Genomic DNA, 18,743 nt, shown 5'->3' on the forward strand with positions numbered 1-18,743 from the left:
CCCTAGCCTTGTTTGATCATTACTTCTCAGCCTCATCGGATATGTGATACCATTCCACCACCATTTTATCTGCTCATCTGCTGATTGCTTTCCTGACACTTTGCCCTCTGGTAACACTAGCTCTGATTGTTATCCAATCTTTTGCTAAAATAGAAAAAGAGTTTCAGTGTTGTATCTCAGATGTGTATATTGAATGTCAATTACACACCAACTGTTCAAGTATCTATCCACCAGCAGTTCCAAAAATTGGCTATTACAGATGAACAGGTATGAAATGGAAAATACATAATGATTATTTGAGCATAGTCTGTTTATGAAGCATGTGAACTGTAGACCAAATAAATCTACATTTTTGATAGACCTTTTTATATGGATTCTCTATCAAGTGGTTTTACAAGCAAGATGCAAACAAAGAAAGAAATTTGAAGGTTACATATATTCTCAATGAGGAAAAAAATCTCTTAACCACAATGGAGTTCTAGTGATGATTTAAATCAGTTATCCACCTAGCCTAATGACCAAACTACAGAATGAAAACACTCAGAAGCTCACAGAGCTGAAGGATTCCTCTGAAAGTGTGAATAAAATCTGGCCACATAAACCAGAAGTTCCTCAGTGTGGAACAGATTCAGCTCACTGTCTATGGCAGGGTAGATATGAACATTGTGCAGGCAGTTCTGGCTACATTTTTGACACTCAGTTTACCACGTAGGAACTGTGTGCTGCTGAGCTGAAATCACTGTCAGAATATGCAGCTGGATGATATTCCCTTATCTATTGATACATGTGGAGCAATAAGCTCTCTTGGATTGGATTTGTTGTTGAAATGCTCAATAAATACTTGAAAAGAAAGATCCATGCTACCTGTCCAGCACTGCTTAACCCAGTTATGAAGATAAACAGAACAGTCACAACAAGGATTTTAATTTCAATGAAGAAAAAAACAAAAAACCAAAACTAGAACCAAAACAACAAATTGCCTTTCTCCTTCCAAACATAAAATGATGACATCATCAACTCTGACAAGCTGCCTATAGATTTATTTTATCTTTACATTTTCAGACAGAAATTGACATTTTAGTGCAATGTCATGAAGACACAGAAAAGTTTACTGAGAGCGTCTTTCTGAAATAATAAGGTCAAAAATGACAGATGGAGCTTAATAAGTCATCATATTTCAGGAAAATGCATATTGTGCATGCTATTAAGACAATTAAGGTCTTGCAGAAATTAATGCAAAAAATTAATTCTTCCAGAATGTTTGATCTTTGGTGTGATAATCTACTACCTGTCCAAATATAAAACTAATATTTTTTGCATTCTTTCCTTCTCAGAACAACAGAAAGACAGAATGCTTATTTCCAAATTAAACCCAAAATCACTCTGGTCTTTATTTTAAAAATTTTTATATTAATAAACTAAACACTATACAAAGCACTGCCTTTGATGCTCTGGGTAACCAGGGGCCTTTTATTTTTATTATTTCAAAGTATATTGTTTCAGAACAATGTCTGAGTAAGGTAACTCTATGTGATAATTAGACCAAGTTAACAGGTTTCCCACAAGATTTGTATGGAAAATATTGCTTTTACTAAGCCTATTTTTACTGAGAAAATATTTAGTAGGATTTCTGTACTTTAACTTATCCAAAATTAACATTTTATTTCAGGTCATAGTGTTCATTAGGAACACTAATTAGTACTTACTTCTTTTTGCAGCTCCATTCAGGTCCTGATGACTCAGTCTTCCCAGTGGGATTCCTATGATGTGCCTCAGAAATTTTGTTCAAACAGGGATTTCTAGCAGATAAAGAGAATCGGGATATATGACACCTTGAATGATATTTCTTAAAGCAAACAAGCAGTACAAGACAGTTAAAGTTAACCTGAATGCAATATCTTCTTCATAACCCCCTCTTCCCCTCTAAAATGGGGAAAGAATTAGGAATAAAAATAAAATAAAATATTCTGCATCTGAAATTAGAAATATTTTAATGTAATCTATTTTATAAACAGTTATTTTTTCCTTAGAGATAATACAGAAAAAATCAGTGTTTATCTTCTGCCAGTTCTAAATTTTTATGAAAATTTACTTTTAGAAAGAGAAATACCAGGGACTATTATAAATGAAAATAAACTTTAAAATTTGTATTCTCAAATACACTCAGGTTAAAGAACTGAAACATAAAACTACTCTGTAAAGACCACTGGAAAGATGACTTGAGATAAGAGATGAAACCTTTTCCATCAAGGCTAAGTAATACCTTTTTATCCTGTATTAAATTTGTTTTACATAACCCGTGGAAGGATGATATATTGGGTTTGCATGGTCAGGTTTTGATAGCAGGCTGTACCCTGCCACTCATGGATGACCATAGGGATGCAGAGATCCACCTCAGCCCCTGGAAGAAACCCACGCTAGAGCAGATGGATGCCTGAGAGGAGGCTGTGAACCTGTGAGAGGTCCATGCTGGAGCAGGCTCCTGGCAGGGACCTGCAGACCCCGGGAAAGAGGAGCCCAGGCTGGACCAGGTTTCCTGGTAGGACTTTTGACCCTGTGGGGTCTCATGCTGGATCAGGCTGTCCTTGAAGGACTGCAGCCAGTGGAGGAGTGACCCACATTGCAGCAGTTCATGGAGAATTGTTGCCTGTGGTATGGACTCACACTGGAGAAGCTCATGGAGAACTATCCCCACACTGAAGCAGGGGAAAGACTCTTCTCCCTGAGCAGCAGCAGGAACAATGACCATAACCCCCACCCATCCCCTGGGCCACTTCAGGGGAGGAGGTAGGGTTGGGAAGTAGGCAGGGGGAAGGGGAAGTTTTGAATATTTATTTCACTTCTCATTATCCTGCTCTGCTTTTGACATAAAATATGTGAATTTCTTCAGCTTAAAGTATTCCTGTGGAACAATGTATCTACTCTGACCATTAGTTAAACTATCTCTAGTCTTTTAAAAGAATGGAGGTGAAATGGGTCTCATTTTAGTTTTAAGGTATCTTCATGAACATCCAATATATTGTCTTTTATCTGACACTTTCAAAGTTTATTAAAACAAGAGGAGAACACTACCAGTATTGCCCCAGGTGATAACTAAGCACAACACAGCCAATCACTCACCTTTCCCCAATGGGATGGGAGAGAAAATCAGAAAAGTGAGAAAACTGATGGGTTGAGATACAGATTGTTTAGTAGGCAAAGCAAAAGAAAGAAAGAAAGAATTAATTCACCACTTCCCATGTTCAGTCATCCCCAGGAAAGCAGGGCTCCATCACACATAACCGCAACTTGGGAAGACAAATGCCATCACTCAAAATGTCCCTCTCTTTCTTCTTCCTACCTCAGATTTTTGGGCTGAGCATGACATCATATGGTATTGAATCTCCCTTTGGTCAGTTGGGGTCAGCTGTCCCAACTGTGTCCCCTCCAAACACATGGCAGACCCTCAGCCTTCTCACTGTCAGGGCAGGATGAGGAGTAGAAAAGACCTTGACTGCATAACCCCTGCTCAGCGATAATGTGTTATCAACAGCACAAATAAAAACATGGCTTCATACAGTGAAGGAAATTGCCACCAGCCAAACACAGCACAACCAGAAACATGGATATCAGCAAAAAAAGGATTATTCCATCTTGAGTCTGTACAGAGTCTACAGTCATGAACACAAGCTCATGCTGAGGATACCAGAGATATTTGCTAGTCATCAACCGCCTGTAGTGTAAATACTTCCTTTATCTTTTATCATTTGCTGTCATTTCAATTGTTTGACTCAGCCATGTTTTGAATTTGACTTTCACAAATGTAGCAGAGTGAAACATTTAAAAGCTTCATAAACAGAGTTTTTGTTAAACTGAGAAACAGATGGAAGCCAGCAAGCAATAAGTGTCAATACGTCAACAAATTATAGGTTATCTCTTGAGACAATCCCACTGGGCTCAAATTCATTACCTTTACTTACACTGAATAATTATACAGATTTAATTTCACAAGAGGCTACGTGCAAAGTAGGGTATTAAGTGCCACTAATGAATGTAGAATCAGGCCCACTGACAGAAACAGGAGTGCAATCACTACTCTGTGTAAGATTTGCTGAAATAAGCCAAATACTACTGTTTTAAACATACAGTCTCAGGTCATACATTTGAACTTTACTTGCAGCCATTTTCTAAATCTTACTTGCATCCTGACTACTCAGCTCATTTAGTTTGTGAATTATTCATGTTGCTTAAATCCACTTAAAACTGTGAAATGTTTGTGACATGATGAAGTAACAGGGAACATATGTGAGCCTAATGTTTATAATAGATTTTCCACATCTGTCTTTTATTAACAAATCACAAGTATCGTTATACATACAAAGTCTACAAGATTAGATGACTCAATTAAGAGATCCTTGGCTTTGATTCATCAACAACAATCAACAATAATATCATCAGTTTGCAACATTTTGTAATACAAGGTTTATTGAGGTAATTATAAAATATATTGGTGTTTTTTACAAATGGTAAATTCTTAGGATAGCTGTGCCCAAACTAATATGGTTATAATGATCCAGGCTCTACCAAGAATACAGAAACATCACCCAGGCATGAAGAGGTGGAATAATGAAAGGCAAAGCTTAATTGTAGTTGAATTTGCCAGTGGAAGTGAAGGACAGGGAGGGGCTCTGTTGTGGCTTTGCCAGTCAAAGATAGACTGAAATAGTATGTTCCTACACCTAGAGAACTTTATTTGACAACAGACACAGAAATAGAAAAGGTTTTTGCTAGCTTCTTTGTCTCTGTCTTTGCTGATAAATCTGCCCTCAGGCCTCCCAGATCTTGGCCTCGAGGCAGTGTGGCATAGGGGAAATATAACCCACAGCAGAAAAATTAAATAAGCCACTTAGGCAAACTGGAGTTCTACAAGCCCATGAAATCTACTAGGTGGTTAGAAGGTACCCAGGATGGTTAGAAGTGCTGGATGATATCATTGTGAGGACTTGCTCAAAAGCAGAGTTCCCTTAGGGCTGGGAAAGATGAATTATGTCTATATTCAAGAAAATCAAGAAGGATCTGGGCAACTGTTGGTAATTGTCCTGACCTTATTACTTGGGAAATAATACATCAACTTTTCTTTGAAACAATACACAAGGATAAGCAGGACAAGAAGATGATAGAGAACAGTCATTGTGAACCCTTGCCCAAAAGAGAAGTCAAGGTCCCACATATGGGACCATCTCTATCCTACCCCAAACACCCACACTTTTTTCCCTCTTGTTATGAGTATTGTTTTCTCTTAATAAATATCCTTTTCTTTCTGTCCTCTAAAAATGAGGATGTGCTAAATTTATAAGCTGATGATGCTATGTTTAAAGTCTACATAGTCCAGTTTATACCAGTGTAACAAAAAGACTTTGGGTTTTTATGGTGATAGATTTTTCTTTACAGTTCAAAAGGGAAAATATAATTTGATTTGCAGGGTTTGAAATGATTTATGTAGCATTTTCTGGCTCCTGTAATCAAAATTGAAGAACTTATATTATACTCTATGCACAGTGATCTAAGATTCCATTTATAAGCCTAATACAACATATAATAGAATATTGAACAATCAAGAAATTGAGAAACTGATGACTAAATTATACAAAATGTGAAAGATTTATGACTCAGCTGCTGAGGTTGAAATTTCAGGGTACTGTAAATATCAGAGAATTCACCCTACATTGATGCAAGTTCATAAATTCAGTTTACAAACATGGAGTCATGCAGAAAGGAGAAATATAAATACCAAGAGTAAAACATTTCTGCCCTCAGAAACATGATTTTCCTATTCCATATTTTAACCAAGAATGCATTCCAAGACAGAAATGCTGAACTGAACAGCACACAACTGAAAAATATATTTGAATAGAAAATATTTTCCAGTGGCACTAAGAAATTTAAAAATACCCCTAATGTTACATACTCTGAACATCAGCTTTGCCTTCTCATCCATTATGGACAAACCAGATGCCAAATCATACCTTACACCCATTTCTCACAGACTGTACTTCAAAGAAATTCTGACGAGCAGACCTAACTAGTCTTTAATTAATTTATAAGCATTGCTAGTAGCTGTTGCTTTCCATGGACAAAAATATTTAAAATAGTTATTTATGTAGCAGAATAATGAGGAATACTGCACTATTTCAGTGTATAATAATATGACTTCAAGGTCACTGATTCTTCATTTTTTATACCTTTCCTTTGGAAGTTTAACCTGTGAGGCAAATGCTGTTTCTTCCTGTATTTTGGCACAGAGAGGCTCGGCATTGAAGCAGAACTTCTACATGGTTCTCTAAGACAATGAATGATTAAGGGTTACTGACACTTTCAAGTATAACTGAATCACAGAAAACTTGTGTGAAATCTTTACCCGAAGTTCTGTCATGGGGCTGAGTGGGCTTTAGGGATGGGCATTGACATTCATTGGGTCATCATATTGACTCATCATCAAATGTAGCTCATTTTCTGCCATGCCATTCTTCATAGAGAACTATGAGAATGGATATTATCCTTTTTCTATCCCCATATGATTGTGGGAAATCACTTTGTAATGGAAAAATGTTAATTATGTAGGTCCCAGACTCTTTTGTTTAATTCTTTCTTTAGTGTGTCAACCAAAAATTCTCAAATTCCAGATCATCAGAAAAATATTGAATGAGCATAAGAAAGTTGTCCCTTTAAATGATAGATTGCCTTCTATGTTAGATCTGCCTTAAGGTAATTTTCTTCAGTGACATTGTGCTTCATCTGTTTTGACAATAACAACTTTCAACAGTGGAAGTGGAGACTGAGGCTTTGAGCAGCAGAGAGCCATATGGTGCCATCATTTTTTTTAAGCAGAACTCTGCACTGAGCTATATAAGCTGCTCTGTGTAAAACATTGACACACTTTGTATACAGTATGAGCTGAATATATTTTCCAGTATGTTATCAATGGTTCTCAGTACAAATCAATAAGGACACATTGAGAATTATGAAATAATTCTCAATATAATATTTTCTATCCGTGTTTACTTTATGGCATTTGGCCCTATATTACCTTATTTTTTACTAAAAAACATTAGAAATCTGTCTGGGTTTAAGTTCGTTTTCTTGAACTTAAGTTTTTGTCGAACTTAAGTTTTTATCGAACTTAAGTTCATTTAAGAACATATTAGCTGGTATATTCTTAAATGGAAAGGAAATGTTACATGTTATACCGCTGTAAAGTAACACAGAATCAGAATAAAGGAATAAATCCTTGTTCTTTTATTGTAGGTCTTTACTTGACAGTTCTCCAATAACGCAGAGTTCCTAGCTGACCTGTTATGCCATGCACTCATATTATAAAAGACAAATAAGGAACTGCAACCCCAAGGTTAAATGAAAGCAATTCTAGTAAAATATCATATTTATTTAATAAAGTGATGGTTATAACCCTATCCTGAATAATATTAATATTTTATGATGTCTAACAGAACACGAAAACTTCTGCAGTATTAGTGAGAATTTCTTTGTACATTTAATGTATAAAAATGTTTTTCAATTTAAATTATTCATATATGATGCTTGAATAGACTAAGCTGCGTCACCAGTAATAAATGTGCGGCATGATTGTAATGACAAAATTTTAATATTGTTACAAAAATTAATTGGGTAATGCAACTTGTTTACAGCAGTCACTGCTGGCAAATGTTTACTTGTTCAGAAACCACACAAATACTAGCATATTACTTTAGAGGATTTATTTGGAAAATATTTAGTCAATTTTGATGGCATTACTCTGAAAGTAAAAGATAGTGCAGATGTTTCCTCTTTTATTTACCTTCTTTGATTCTCTCAAACTGTATTTTCACATACTAACATAATAAATTAGTTTCAAGATATAGACAGAATAAAAAATATGAAACTTGTTGAATCAAGAATACCTGTCAGCTTTTGATAGGGGCACCCAGGTGCTCTTGTGATTACAAATCAAGATTCAAAAGATATTTCAGATTGACTGCTTTTTCAGAGGTATCATACACTTTTTGTGTTACATTCCTAGAAAATTGGCCTTCCTACATTTATGACAAAACCTGATATTGAATGTCATAGAAAAATAAAAATATGCTTTCTGTAGTAATTTGACATATATGAAAACATAATGCAAAGTCATACTACAATTTCAATTCTATTCTGTGAAAAGAAACAAAATCCAAGACAATTAATTATTTCACCAGGATATCCAATTATGGTGGAAAATTTCTCCGTTACTAATTAGAGGAAAATATTTATTTTTTTCCCTTGAAATTTATTGATACAATACATTATTTTGGTTTTTCAACATAATTCTTACGCATGCAAATTTACATAGTACAGTGGCATTTCTCACTAGCTCATACAGTGAAACAGCCATGCTCATCAGGTATGGTATATAACAAGCCTTTTTTCTTCCTCTGTGCAGCTTGATAAAAGCAACATTATAATAAGCTACATAAACATATAATTATGTTCTATTATCTGCAATTGTGTCGTAGGAACCTTATTACATGTCTTTGTTAACGTGATAAAATATCAGCGTTAAACTACAGTTAGAGAGCAAAAAGTACTGCTTTAAGCATAGCCTGAGTTCTGCGTTCAACATCATCTTCTTTTTTTTTTTACCAGAAAAGAGAATCAAATGTTTTTAGAGGTGCTTTTATTTTAGGTTTTAACTTAATCAAATACTTGTGTTTAAATAAAGTAAACATAACCATATGGCCTCTTCAATAGATACTGAGGCCAGTAAAGGTCTTTCACTGACTACAGGTCAAAGATAGTGATGGCATTCCCGAGATATCAAACAAAAACTACCAGACACAAGAAGGGAAAAAAACAAATCAATGTTTTCAGAAATCCTATAATGTAAAAACTCCCTAGTTAAATTAACTTTAACACACCTTGAATATTTACCTCTGGAAGGAAAATAGAGGAATAAAGATGAAGTATACTGCAAAAATTATATGTGGAATATGACAGGCAACAGCACCAACCTTGAAAATAATGTCACAGTTGGAAGATTTAACAACCTGACTCTAAAGCAGTGAATAACTGTGAGATTTATACTTTTCAAATTATTAACTGCTTAAATACAAAAACTGACATTTCATTCTGTGATAGAGTTCCTAAGCATAATTACTATTATAAAAGCTGTTGCACAAAAATTCCATGTCATCTCCTTGAAAAAAAAAGAATGCCTTAAAATCAAAGTCCTTCTAAATAAACAAGAACCCTGTATATAGAAGATGGTGAAGGGCCTTGAGGGGAAGCCATATGAGGTCACTTGGTCTGTTCAGCCTGGAGAAGAGGAGGCTGAGGGGAGACCTCATTGCAGTTACAACTTCCTTGTGAGGGGAAGAGGAGGGTCAGACATTGATCTCTTCTCTCTGGTGCCCAGTGACAGGACCCGAGGGAATGGCCTGAAGTTGTGTCAGGGGAGGTTTAGGCTGGATATTGGAAAAAGGTTCTTCACCCAGAGGGTGGTTGGGAATTGGAACAAGTTCCCCAGGGAAGTCGTTACAGCACCAACCTGCCAGAATTCAAGTGTTTGGGCAATGCTCTTGGGCACATGATGTGACTTTTAGGGATGATCCTGTGAAGGGCCAAGAGTTGGACTTGATGATCCTTGTGAGTTTCTTCCAACTCAGCATATTCTGTGATTTTGTGATTCTGTGATATTTGAAGGATGCACCGTGAAGTAAATTTTGTTAATAAACCTTGGTAAGGCTCACTATTTATTTATCTAAACTGTGCTAGAAAAATCTCAGATATACCATTTCAGAAAAAAAGACTAGTTATCAAGGGTCCAAAGAAAGACCAACTTTTCCAGTCATATTAAATGTCCATGTCCAAAAAACATTTAAGAGCACATACGTATCTCCCTACTGATACACGGGTCTGCCAAGGGTGCAACCAGTGAAGCACGCAGAACAAAAGATTCAAATAAATCTCACAGAAAGAATTGAAAGTAAAAAACATGCTTTAGGATGAATGTATTTTAACCATAGCCAGACCCTAAGGAAATCTGTTTTAGATTTTAAACATTCACATCCTCATATTTCTTTGTACTTTTTTCCAAAGAGCACTCTGCTGCAATATAAGGGATTCTCAAGTGAGAGTCATATTCTGTTCCCTGAACATGTGCACTGTACTTTTATTTATCTCTCTTCAAACATAATTTTGAACTATCCCACATGGTTTCTAATACATATCTACATAAACAATGGTTAGAGCTGTGAAAATAGCAAAGCTCAAAATAGATTTTACCTTTTCCAGCTATATGAAGTTTCATGACCCATTCGAAACTAGCTTACAAAACTCCTTTTATGGCTGAGAAAAGTATTTCTCAAAGACATTTGATGCCCAGGATCAGTAGAAAAATTCTCTACCTGAAGCTGACATTTCTTCTCCCCTAAGTGAAGATTTAGGCATTTCAATAAATAGTAACTCAATTTTAGAATATTTGTCAAAATTTTAGGTGAGATGAATGGTAGGCTTTGAAGGTGATGTTAGAGGGTTGATTTTTTTTTTAATAACTAAAAAGAAATGGATCCTGAATTCATCTTCTCTCTGCTTCACAGGAGTCTATCTGTGGAATACTCAATTCACACGTATTTTTGGTTTTTAAATACATTGCAGTTATACCCAACGGTCTGCATGTGACTCCAAAACTGGAAAAAGAGACTCATCTTCCACACCTTTGCATTGCAGAATAGTGTCAGTTAAGGTGTTAACTCACTTGAAGAGAATGATCCTGGGAAAATTTTGTGGATCTAAAATTAGGAAATTATATTCTAGCATAATATGTTCCTATTAAAAATTAAATATTAATTATCTTCAGTTGTTTGGTTCCCAAAAAATTGAGTTCAGATCGAAGTACAATGCTAGAAGAAGCTGCTATAACATATGACAACTATTGGCAGTGGCATGGTGTTAGATTGTTTTACAAAATTTTTTAGTCTGTCAATTTATTTCAGCGTGAACACAAGGCATTGATCAACCAGATTTGACTCACTAATTTCATATTCTTAGAGATCCATAGCAAGCTTCAACAGGTATCATATCTCATAGCATCAAATTGCACCAATATTGCAGTATGCTTGCTGAACCTCAAGTTTAGATTTTTCTTGTCTTTCTCTTTCTTGAACTGAATAACATCTTCAGGTAACACGTATTGTACTGCAATGTACGTTATATTTTGCTTAACATTTTAACTTAAATACAGGTGTCACAAAAAGGCCATGGTAATTATTTACATCTTCATTAGTGATGACATGCATTTAAACATTTTTCTCAAGAAGAATGTTTTTCATTAACTATAATTTTTGCATAAGAAGACTAACATCTGTTCTTTTCTCCTGCAATTTACATAGTTGCATGGCAACTGAGACGTGACTGTCCCTCACTGACTATGCTTGGTAAACTATTCAAAAATGATCTCATGCCAAAAATTGACTGAAACATTAACCTTCTGTCACATACAATAGATATTGTTGAGAAAGAATGCTGTCTTCTTCCTGTTGTATTTTCCTCTTAGCTTCACTGCTATGCAACTACACACACTGTTACAACACATAACAGTGACGTCCAGAAAAGTCTTCCTTTTAAGGCACCCCTTCTTCTAGGAACAGCCAGACCACTAGTCTAAATCTTTGACTAACGAAAGAATGTTAATTCTGTTTTTTCAGAAATAATGCATTAACAGGTCCTTACTTATACTGCCATAGAAAATATTTTCCTATACAGCTGAAAACAGAGTGCCACAACTAATTAATAGCTCATGGTCAGTGCATCAGCTAAATGGCACATAGTCAAACTAGGCTTCTGTTTTTGAAACAGAAGCTGATCCCTATATTCTATTAGGTTTTGGAGCCCAGCCGAGTCAGGAGTTGTAACATGGCTTACTCCATTTTGCAGATTGTGAAAATTTACTTGCTCACAGTACTTTTATGCTGTAATGACCTATGTAGGCAATTTCAGGGTGAAGAATGGATGAATAATTAATCAAAACATTGGAAAAATGGGACAGGAAGTTTTTTTCAGTAAAGGGAGATAAGAGTAGCATCTCAGATCACCAAGGGAATCTGTGCAATTCAACATATTGTCCAAAGGGGTGCATAATAAAGTGACAAATTTTGTTATTGATGCTAAGCTACTAAAGGTAAATCAGGATCAAGAGAAGAATTTCAAACTTTTTTTCTAATAATTACAGATTAAATTCATTTTAAATAAATGTCAAATGCTGTCCATTGGATTGTGGTCTTTTGACTGACAGCTCAGATGAAAATTTAGAACTATAATAGATAGATATAAAATATTGGCTCAGTATTCAGAAGTTATCAAAAAAATAATAATTTTAAAGCCAGAAACTCTTGAGAAAGAAAAAGGAAACAAGGGGATTTATGACACACTATGAATCCATGGTTCAGTAGCATCCTGAATATAGTGTGCAGTTATGGGTACTGATCCCCTACCTCTGAAAAAGGATTCAAAGGAATTTTTGAAGATGTACAGAGAAAGGATTACAAGAGTGACTTGAAATGGCTTCTGTGCACTGAACAGTGGAAATGGAAGAACAGATGACCAAAGGAGATATGAAAGAGTTCTTCATGGTCTTGAGGGGCAGTGAAAAAAGTAGAAATCCATTTTTCACTGTCATTTCCAGAAAAAGAATTAGGTGATATCAGATAAAACTAATGGATGGCAGTTACAAACAAAAGTCTTCACATGATGGATAAGTAATCTGGAAAATAGCCAAAGGGGACTGAAGGCAATAAATTCTTGTAAGGATTGCAAAAGTAATTTGATTTTTTCCTCCAAGGATTTGTTCACTGAGGGCTACTGAATACAAGTATACATACTCTGCTATGTATCATATATGTTTACTCTGTTCCTATATGCTTGCCTTGACACGTGTGTTTGGAACACTTACTGTGGTGAACTGAACAGAATCAACTTGGGGAAAATTATTTTCATTTATTGCCAATTAGAAACCATGTTGGGTGGTGAGAAGCAAAGACAAAGCTCTCCCCTTCTTCCCAGGCTTCACTTTACCCCTTTAATCCTGTCTCCTCTACCTTCTTTCCCAGAGCAAATAAGGCTGATGAGGAATGTGGGGCTGTGGTCTGTCTGTAAGAGCTCCTCTCTGCTGTTCCTTCCTCCTCAAAGTTTTCTCTGCCCCAGCATGGGACCTCCTCACAGGCTACAATTCTTCCTGAACCTCTCCAGGCTGGGCTACAGACCTTCAGTAAAAGACTGGTCCAACCTGAGTCCCCATGGGCTGCAGTTCCTTCAATTTTCAAAATATTTCATGTGTATCTTTCAAGTGTTAAACTGGAAAGGACTATGCTTTCTTCTCCAACAGGTCACATTCTCTGTTTTGTAAGGCCAAATGCTTAGTCAGCCAACCTAGATAGTAAGGCTACCCAAAATTATTCATAAAGTACTTTTACCAGTACTAAAGAACACAAGCCAGAAAAATTCTGAATGTTTTGCTTATGAAACCAGAAACCATGAGGGTTTTTTTTCCACCCCTCAGGTTTGATTCCTATCTGGTTACAGTTTTTACTTTCTTTCATGTTAGGGAAAATTTTTATCTTGTTTCTCTACATAGAGATAGCTGGAAACTCAATTGAAAAGATGGAAAATTATATAAGACTCAATGATAATACTGAAATAACATTAGTATATATTTGTCAATTTGAGGATGGAGGGCCTTAAATCTCTTCTTTTAGATTGTGGCTTTTGCAGAACTGCAGGGATAAAAACAGAAATACTTTCTAATCTTTGGTTAGGAGAAGTAAAGAAATGCCTGTATATACAGACAACACACCAATATTAATTACGTAGTGTTTAAAAAAATTTTGACTTAATTCCCAGTACAAATGCAAAGCTGGAAGGCCCACAAAGATTTTGAGTTGCTTGCAGTAGCATTTCCCAGTTACATTCTCACTATTAGTATGGGAATAGAATGCAGGGGGTAGGAAACAAAAACGTGCTTACTGAAAAGTGTATCTTGCCATAGGTGTGATGGTCTCAATAGGACGGTCCCAAGCACTAAATAATTCCATTTCAAATCTATTAAGTGAGAGTTATCTTTTCTTCTCCGTTGATCTTTGCATCTGCACACAATCACATTCAAAAGGAGTGCCCTGGGCTTCCTCTTCACCTTCTCAGTTCCTATCTATCATACACAAAATGTTTGGAGAAGAGGGAAGGAAGAAACGCAGCTGACACAGTATAATGTTTCCTCCTTTGTAACCCCACCAGAGGCTTCCATAGCCATGGACTATACCAGTGTTGAGCACAACACCCATAGTTGATCCTGTAGTTTTAGTAAGATCAGCTTAGATATGAGGTGCATTTTTCCATGCTGAAGAACTCTCTACCATCTTTTGAGTACACATGGATTAATCTCATCAATTGCTCATCCAGGATTTGATTGAACACCCACACACTTTTCCATCAGCTGGAGGAGGAATCCTTTGACTGGGTTTTGACCAAAATCTGAGGCAAATCTCTTTGTTCACTTATCTGAAGTTGATTAATTTCATTATTGATTGCTGCAGTTTGTTTACCACAGCTACAATGTCACAGGTTAATTCTACTTGCTGTGGTCTTGACACTGTATCTCCTAAATTATTGACTTCTGTGCATGCTACTCTTTCATTTTGTTTCTTTACCATAATAAATCTTCAATTTCATTTAAAAATAAACAACACAGAAATGTTTAAGTGATTTAAATGTCAGTCCAAGGGAAAAAGATTACGACTGCAGCAAATCTTTCCCACAAAGTAATGTTACTTTCTGGTATGCTTAGTACCCCTTTTGCTTCAAAAGTTATAGTCTGCTTTATGAAAAAACAATTTCCTTGATACTTACATGACTATTGTAATAGAAAAGCCTAGTTAAGTTCTTCAAGGCTCTCCCAAAGACCTCCAACCTGATCAATACTCTGCTATGTCTGAATATTTCTTGAGATTCATGAAGATCCCATGGCTGGAATCTTTCTGCTCGCTATGGGTCCTGTCATAAAGCTTGTTCTACTCAAGACCCATGTTATGGGGGTAGGCAAACAAACAACTTGGAGCTGATGTCACTAAGCTGAGACAATCCTGCACGAAACAAAGCCAGATTCTCCGCTAAAAATTCCTATTTGTATTTCTATTAAAATGGCAATGAGTGAGTATTTAGTCACGCAGTGCTTGATGTAAAGATCTGTTGGGCCACAAAATTAACTATTCCTTATTTTTAAATTGTTCTTGAAGCAAAAAATGTTGACAGCAAAGGGAAGTTAAGCTTCTTATTGAGCTTGTAGATAATAGAATGATGCATATATGTCCTGAATACCATTGCTTTTAAATGCCATTCTGATTTTTTTACATTCAGAAAAGACATAAGTCTCTACGCATAACTTAAGAAGAAAATTATGTAAAGACTTCCCGGGATTTACATTGTCATATCAGTTCAAGAGTCACTACAATGAGCAGTTAAACATCATCTTTGACAGATCCACAGTGTATATGTACAAATGCCTACTTTCAGAAAGAATCATCATAGTGTAGAATTTTATTACACTCAGTAACAAGCTGCAAAAGTTGCAAAAATTTATGTCTAAATGTTTTAGCTAACACATTGATTTCACAAGCTGTCAGGAAAGGTCTCTGCTGGAGGTATATTTAAAGTCACACTGAAAAGCAATTTAAGACAGACTATGACTTTTAAAAGTTTAAGAAATTAAATAGGACTCTAATTTTTTAAATTAAATGTTTACATACTAGTAAAAGATTTCACATGCAATTGAATCAAATACATAGATTTCATGTTTAGATTTGTCCTCTTGGCCTAAAAGGGTCAAGGGCCAGACAAATTAAAAGATCACAGAACATATACAATGTAATCATTTAAGAGTAATGAACCAGGCATGTGCTTCTCATGGCAGCAGGCTTCTCCAGCAGCAAGCCCAAGGGCCCAGAGCTCGGCTGGATCACAGATGGTCCGGAGCACAGGCAGTAAAACCAAGGATCCTCAGCAATGTCTTGGCAGTCCTGGCCAGGGAGGAGCAAATACATGTTGAATAAAGAGTTTCTGGCACAGCCTCTTCATGCTGAGAATGGCAGTTTTCTGTTATGCAACAGCTTTTTCCCCAGTTTTCCTAATGGAAAAGCTGGACATGTGAACAGTCATTTTCAAAGAGCATGGAATTTTTTGAAGGTGTTCTGGAAGAAACAAGGGGCAATGGTTCATCCTATGGAGTAATGGAACCAGTTTTTTAAGGATCTGTATAATTATTGAAAAATCTGATTACACTTACAGAGGGACTGAGAAGAAATGAGTTAATGCCAGCTGTAAAGAGAATGACCAGTACAGGAGGAAAAAAAGGAAAACCTATATCACTGAACAAGTTGTATGAGATAAATAATTAAAGACACTGATTTTCTTTGAGAAGTGTTCTGAAAGAAATTTAGTCATATCTATCGTGTTCTGGTTTAGAGGCAAAAGACAAAGTTTTTGAAGATATATAGCAATTGAAAAAGCACTATTCAGGGCATTGGCAGACCAGATAAAGTAGGATGAAAGTTATCTTCAAGCTGCTATTTTACGTGCCTCATTAAAAATTAATACACATTGTCTCAGATGAATAATTTCCATAAATGTTTACTGTATTTGTGTACTCAAATGGACAGTACCTTCACTCATTTTCTAAGAATACATATTTTGTACTTTCCAGAGGCAGGTTTTCTCTCTAGAAATGTCATCCATTTGGCTACACCAAAGTTATAAACTTAAATTCTACCATGTTAATCCAGCATTGGAGTGACTTTATTAGATATATCAACATATAAGTATATAGCAGTTAAAAAAAAATAAAATAAATGTTGTTCTAATATTTTGCGTCCTTTTATTTTGTCCAAAAATTTTAGTTAAGAAAAGATCATGTCACCTGCCTTCCAGACCTCTCCATTCCTTCAGTTTAAGGAGAGGCTTCCAATTGTTTTCCTTTTTTTAGAGCTCAAAACTTGCTATGAACCCTTATCTTCTCAAATGCCTTGAAATCCATTTAACAGTGGATCTGACCCTCTTGGCAGATTTCAGAAAGCAATTTTAGGTATTGGAATGAGAAAGTGAATAGTGTGGAGTGGGGAACACTGTACCCGTAACACCCGAGGTCTTCTGCAAGGACATAAACCTCTGTATATTATTCTTTCCTAGGCAAAATTTTAGAGGAATAGAATAAAATAAATGCATCCTAAAGTTTTTTAATGGCTTTTTTAATAATTTGAGACATGGTAGGGTAGCTTCTGAAAGAAAGAGGCTTAGTATCCACAACACCCAGCATTTAATATCTCATTTGAATGCCTGGTGTTTCCAGGGTGGTTTTCCAGGGCTATTGAGGTACTACTGACCCTTTCTGGCCCTGTCTGTCCTGAGCCTGGGGCATCACTCCACCCCATCCATGATCCAGACCCCGTCTCATCTCAGCCCTTGGAATATAGACACTGTCAGTGATACCTCTCACGGCACAGAGGTGGCTCCCTGGGGCTCTCCTGGGTGGGCAATGGCAGGGCCTGGCAGCCAGGACCTATCCCATGCCCAGCCAGGAGTGGACCCAGCCCTGGCAGAAGAAAGCATAAGGCTCTGTACTGCCCTGAGAACTCAGGGATCAGGACCTTTCTGTCTTTAATATTTTGGCATGTGTTAGTGTTAATTTAACTGGACTAATGGAAATTCTGTCTTTATTTTCATTGGACTTTTATTATACTAATTTGCTCACAGTAAATTGCTAGCTCCCCATGCTAGTAGGGTTCCAGTTTTGTCCACAACAGGGTTCCTTGGCGCTCTAGTTTTTAAATTTAATGTAAATACACTACTGTATTTGAACATAAGTGAATGCAAAGGCTGAGATCCAGTTAGCCTAGCAGATTACCTAAATGGCATCCAACTTTAGTAACCTTGCATGGTAGTCATCTTAAAGTACCTGTCTAAATGCATATATAGTGAAAAATTTCTGGGTTTGTTAGGGATTAAAACAAAATAAATTTTTAAAGCCATCTATCTGGATTTTAAAGGTTTTTTAAATGCAATAAAATTAGCATTCACTAGAACTATATTTCCTGAAAAATACTTGAGACATCAGTCAGGTAAGGTACTGAAAAACTGATTTTTTTCCACGATCCATAATTCATAATTCAGTGCAAGAATTTTACTGCAATTTCTGTCTGTTCAAGCTAACATATAAAAACTTAAATATTTCAGGAGTAAACAATTAAAATTTTCAGCACCTTCCACCTGCACTTGATAATTTATTTTGATAAGAAAGAAGCCTGCAACATTTGGTCAGCCCTAGAGTGACATCTACAGCTCAGAAAAATGTGCAGGAGAAGCAAAACTTACATCTGCTCATCCAGCTTTAAATAGGAAACAGGAGTATACTAATGATGACTGATCTATGAATTTAAGGTATCAAAAAGGAATATATTTTACCACAAAGCATCCTGATGGCCAGGCAGCAACAGAAATAGCTCAGCCCACCTGTCAATTCAACTCTTTTACCAGTAGGTTCCCACATCTACTGCTTCCTAACAATTCTAGGATGTTTTAATATTGGAATAGGAAGATAATATCCATCAAGTGTAGCTGTGAAATGGTCGGATCTGGAGAATGAAGTGATCAGATGAAGTAATGTTTTTGGACAGAAAAAATTGTAGGAAGAACAG

The 18,743-nt window shown here is 36.1% G+C and overlaps 1 long non-coding RNA gene across 1 annotated transcript in view; it reads right to left on the reverse strand.

The window, feature by feature from the left end:
- Positions 1-18,743, reverse strand: part of LOC108447777 — a 124,754-nt gene that overhangs the window by 72,497 nt on the left and 33,514 nt on the right. Inside the window, exon 2 of the long non-coding RNA XR_001863465.1 lies at positions 1,707-1,799. This is a non-coding gene — a long non-coding RNA (uncharacterized LOC108447777). The remainder of the gene's footprint in view (positions 1-1,706; positions 1,800-18,743) is intronic.

The sequence above is a fragment of the Corvus brachyrhynchos genome, unplaced genomic scaffold, assembly GCF_000691975.1.
Source record: "Corvus brachyrhynchos isolate BGI_N302 unplaced genomic scaffold, ASM69197v1 scaffold23, whole genome shotgun sequence".
Taxonomy (NCBI): Eukaryota; Metazoa; Chordata; class Aves; order Passeriformes; family Corvidae; genus Corvus; species Corvus brachyrhynchos.